This window comes from Carcharhinus amblyrhynchos, chromosome 3, assembly GCF_965287045.1.
Source record: "Carcharhinus amblyrhynchos chromosome 3, sCarAmb.v2.hapA, whole genome shotgun sequence".
NCBI classification, from domain to species: Eukaryota; Metazoa; Chordata; class Chondrichthyes; order Carcharhiniformes; family Carcharhinidae; genus Carcharhinus; species Carcharhinus amblyrhynchos.
In genome coordinates this window covers 117,523,225-117,529,002 of record NC_137326.1, presented here as the reverse complement: position 1 = coordinate 117,529,002, position 5,778 = coordinate 117,523,225, and positions in this window count along the sequence as shown.

Genomic DNA, 5,778 nt, shown 5'->3' with positions numbered 1-5,778 from the left:
TGGGGGGTGGATGACTAGAAAAATTGGCTTCTGACAATCGACTGTAAGTGGTTACTAAGTCCTATAAGTTGGTCACCTGCTGGTTATCCTGCCACTTCTCATGCCATCTTTGGGGAAATTACCCCAAGAGTGGGATGGTGCTGGTAAAGTGGAATGCCTCCAGGCTCATCCCATTAGGGGCCAAACATCCTAGCCCTTATTTCTATGTCTCCTTATTTTAGATTGTTCACGTGTGGTAACAATTCGTGTTTATCTACCGAATGCTAATTCAAAGCCTCACTATCAAACCAACCAAGAATTTTGTAGAGATAGCTGGTCGAGGTACTAATGATCAGAGGTACAAGATGATCAGAGGGTTAGATAGGGTGGACAGTGAGAGCCTTTTTCCTCGGATGGTGATGGCTAACACAAGGGGACATAGCTTTAAATTAAGGGGTGGTAGTTATAGGACGGATGTCAGAGGTAGGTTCTTTACTCAGAGGGTAGTAAGGGCATGGAATGCCCTGCCTGCAGCAGTTGTGGACTCACCAACTTTAAGGGCGTTCAAATGGTCAGTGGATAGGCATATGGATAATATTGGAGTAGTTTAGGTTAGATGGTCATTAGATTGGTTCTACTGGTCGGCGCAACACTGAGGGCTGAAGGGCTTGTACTGTGCTGTAATGTTCTATGTTCTGTGTTAATGCTGTAAAGATAGTCCTCAAGCTTATGTTAACAAACATTTACTGACATTGTAAGAACTAATTTTTTCAGCTGACAGATATAGCAAGTTGTTGTCTTTTCAAAATTTAAAGAACAGGGGATTTCAATGATTTGCCAGTGCAACTATTCCACAGACCTTATTCACCTTTTAAGCACATGCATGCTGACTCTAAGCCATCCCAAAAGAGTACCCGGAAGTTCCAAAAGGGAACCTGACCTCTCTAAAGAATTCCCATAAGTTTAGACCATTTTCCTCAAGTTCATGAAGTCCATGAGTTATGTTTCAGAAAGTTGGGTGAGAAAAATTGCTTCTGAGTGAAGGCAGCTATACTTTAAAATGTGCCACTGCTTCCATGAACACGAATGGGTCTGTGAAATATGTCCTGTCTATTCATCAGCATTTTCCTCTGGCAAGAATTATGGGTACTGGATAATGGGGCAAGACTTCCAGATTGGGGGTTCCCACCACTATTCTGGTTACGGCGCAGAGTTCTTCATCTCACAAAAATTTGGGCCAGGATGACTGAGCACCGGGAAAAATTTCAGCATGGATTTGGAACGGGTCGGTCATGCCTTATTAATCTGATTGAACATTTTGAAGAATTGACTAAAGTTTACAGGCTTTCTATGGACTTCAAGAAACAACTTTTTGAAGACCCTCATAACAGACTGTGGCTAAGGTAGATCAGTGAGCACAGGGATGATAAGATAATGGGGTTTGCTGTGAGTTCAGTCATGGGCAGCAGACTTTAGGAAATTTGCAGAAGGTAAATTGTGTTAGACCAGCCAAAAGTGCATCGGATTAGTCAATTCTGGAGATAACAAAAGTATTTTTAAATAAGATCAAATGAAGACAAAGGGGGTTCTTCAGACATGTTATCCATACAGAATGGTTGGAGTGCTTCATCATCACCAGAAAATTAATCGAGGAAGAACAAGAGGCTAACAGTAAAGGATGGAAATGCACAACATTGAAGCCAGTTTAACAGTTAACTCTTTCTGTGCTGTAAAACTCTATGGGTGGAATATTCCCATCCCACCCGCCACATAAATTGTAGTGGGTGGGACATCGGCCATGCAAAGGTCAGGTGGGATTTTCTGGTCTTGGTGCGAGGGCGGACAGAAAATTCCACCCGATGACTCAAAGTCTCTAAAGATGTGCGGGTAAGGTGGATTTGCTATACTCAATTGTCCCTGGGTGTCAGGGAGATTAGTGGGGGCAAATACAAGGGGTTACAGGGATAGGGCACCAATGGGCTGACTGGCCTCTTTCTGCATTGTAGGGACTCTATAATTTTATGACTACGGCCAGGATTCTCCAATCTTGTTTTCCCCCCAACTGCTACCATTCACAGCAGCGGGACTGGAGAATCCAAGCCGTGGGTGAAGTTGGAGAATTCCAAACTATGACTATGAAGAAGAACTCCAACAATGAAACTACCCACTGTTGTCATGATCAGGAAGTTTGGAAGACCCACCATGGTCTCCCAAACCACTTGGTACAGCACGTAAAAAACAACGATGCTGCAAAAAATACTAGCTCGTTCATCAATCAAACATTAACAGAACTCTGTGCACCGTGTTTGGGGGTGTAAGTGTTTTAAAATATTGACAAAGTTATCCATGTTGCTCCATCGTGCAAAGTATCAGGTCAGCAACCATCAGTATCTAAAGCCAATATTGACCATAATGGATAATGGATACGTCTCAGACCTGACCTGGAACTGATAGTCCAGATTAAAAGCAGGTTGTCAGCAAATTAGAACGAAAAGAAGATGAAATTTGCTTAAAAAAATACAGAAGTTAGTTTTCTCCCTATTTGCTTGTCTTTTTGACATGGAGGGATTAATTTTTCAGATTAATAAGATTATAAATGAAATTTCATCAACAACAATTTGACTCATAATTTGAATCATAACCCAATTTCTTTCTCAGTTGCTATTCTGTTTCTTATCTGGATTTTGACATGATAAAGTATAGATGAAGTACAAGTACAGCAGCATTGTGATTGCTTAGCTGGACTAGTAATCCAGAGGCCTAGACCAATAACTCAGAAACAAGTGTTCAGATCCCACCATGGCGAGATTAAACTTAATGATTTAAATCTAGAATAAAAAGCTAGAATTATAGAATTATTCAAGCACAAGGGATATGACTTAATCTATTTAGTCCACGATGGTTCTCTGCAAGAGAAGCTCACCTGGTCACAGTCACCTACCTGCTCCCCGTAGCCCTGTAGGTTTCCTTTAAGGTGCTTATCATAGATTCAGAGAATATATACAGTGCAGAAGGAGGGCATTCGGCCCATCAAGCCTGCCCTGACTTGCAAATAGAGCACCTTACCAAGGCCCCATCCTTGAGACTCCACATATTTACCCCACTAATCCCCTTAACCTACACACCTTGGGACACTAAGGAGCAAGTTAGCTTGGCCAATCAACCTAACCTGCACATTTTTGGACTGTGGGATGAAACCAGAGCACCCAAAGAAAGCTGATGCAGACACAGGGAGATTGTGCAGACTCCATACAGACAGTGACCCAAGGCAGGAATCGAACCCAGGTCCCTGGCACTGTGAGGCAGCAGTGCTAATCAGTTTTGAAAACCATGATTGGCTCTGCCTCCACCACCTTCTCAGACAATGCTTTCCACATCCTAATTACTTGCTGCATAAAATATGTTTTCCTCATGTCACATTGGTTCTTTCACCAACCTTTCACCGAAGGAAGCAGATTCTCAGTATGATCTACTCTTCTAGATCATTCATAATTTGAACACCTACATCAAATTTCCTCTTAACCTTCTCATCTCTGGAGAGGACATAAGCTCCTCCAATTGTCCATGTTACTGAACTCCCTCATCACCTGAACTATCAACAACAATGATACCTCACATTCCTACAGCCTTATAAACATCACGAAATGTCCCAAGATGCTTCACAGTAGCATTATAAAACCAAGTAATACACTAAGCTGGTCAGATGACCGAAAGCTTGGTCAAGAGGTGGGTTTTAAGAAGTGTCTTAAATGAGGAAAGCAAGATAGAGAGGCAAAGAGGTGACGGAAGGCAAGTCCAGAGTTTAGGGCCTAGGCAGTTGAAGGTGCATGATGAAGTGACTCAAATTGAGGATGCGCTGGAAGCCAGAATTAGAGGTGCGCAGATATCTCAAAGGGTTATGGAGGTGGAAGAGATTGCGGCAGTTGGGAAGGGCAAGGCCATTGAGGGTTTTGAAAAACAGGATATGGATTTTAAAATCAAGATGTTGTTTGAATGGGAGCCAAGGTAGGCCAACGAGTGCAAGGATGATAAGGAAATGGGACAGCTGCAAAATATAGACACAAATGGCAGCACTTTGGGGGACTTCAAGTTTGTGGAGGGTAGGATGTGTTAGACCTGCCAAGAGTGCATTGGAGAAGTCAATTCTAGAGCTAACTAAGATACGAATGAGTGTTTCACCAGCAGATGAGTTGAGACAGGGCAAAATCTGAAGATGTTACGGAGGTGAAAATATGGGATCTTAGTGAAGGCCCAAGTATGAGGTTGGAAGATCATCTCAGAATCAAACATGATATGAAGGTTGCAAACAGATTGGCTTAATCTCAGACCGTTGCTATGGAATAGGCTTTGAATTAGTGGCTAGCTGTGTCTGATAACAGTGACTTTAGTTTTCCCAAGATGTGCTGGAAATACTGGAAATAAAAATCAGGGAAGATGTAAAATGGGCAGCTGACTTCCACAGGCTTTTACATTATTGCACAAAGTCGAGGCTGACCCTTGTGTTTCCTGTTGCATTGCACATGCTCCTTGCCAGAACAACACTTTTGTTGCTGTACAATGTGTCTAAATATTTCACATTTAACAGTTGGGAAAGGAGTGCTGTGCATGGATGTCATCATTTCTGTTCTTTCAAACTATCTAAGTATCAGTCACGCAGTATAAGCTTGGTACTGTTCTGCTGAGATCCAAATCATGCCTTTGTGTCTCAATGTGGTAACTGCAGTGTAAAGGCATCTTTAAGTGACTTCTACAGCTCTTTTGCATCTTAACAACACTCTGCCATCAAAACTAAATCATTCCATCTCCCCCCACAAACGGATTGCTTCTGCAACCCAAAAAGTATAAAATCTTCCTGCTTTTCTTTAAAGTTTGTTTATTTATTTGTCACAAGAGGCCTTACATTAACACTGCAATGAAATTACTGTGAAATTCCCCTAATCGCCACACTCCGGCACCTGTTTGGGTCAATGGATCTAACCAGCATGTCTTTCAGACTGTAGGAGGAAACCAGAGCACCCGGAGGAAACCCACACAGACACGGGGAGAACGTGCAAATTCCACAAAAACAGTGACCCAAGCTGGGAATTGAACACAGGTCCATGGCACTGTGAGGCAGCAGTGCTAACCACTGTGCCACCCGTGCCTCTCCTCTCACCAACTTTTCTATTGTAGAAACTGGGATCTCTTGTGGAAAATCTAAGTTGTTAGCAATGGTCGAATAGCTTACACCCAGTTAAATTGTTTCATTTGCATGATTAAATGTAATATTTCATTAAATGGCTTAAATCACACTATCCAATCAAAATCAAGACATGCAAATGGATAAATTGTGCGTATATGCTCAGGCAATAACAAAATTTAGATGCTCTATAATTACCACTGAAAGTTGGATGTAGTTGATATGAGACTATTATACAGTCAGCTACAAGATTATTATTCATTATTATTAATGAACTTCCACTGTCATGCTATCTCCAGATTCTGCAAGAATTGTCAACAACAACATTTTCGAGAATGATCTTTATCTGGGTCAGGTTCAGCTGGATTTCACAATCGCTACTGGATTTAAAAAAATTAACTTTACTGGTCTGAATGAACTTTGCAAAACCAAATACACTCGCGTTCATTTTGTTTTTGGGAAGGTCTAGACAAATATCTGTATTTTACTGCAGGCTTTCAGTTATATGTGAAATAATTTCCCACTGTCCATGGCTGCAAAAGGCTATGAGAAATATTATTGATTCTGTCTGCATAATTTTCTCCCCTGTCTGTGTGTTTTCTTTTTGGAGTTGAATACAC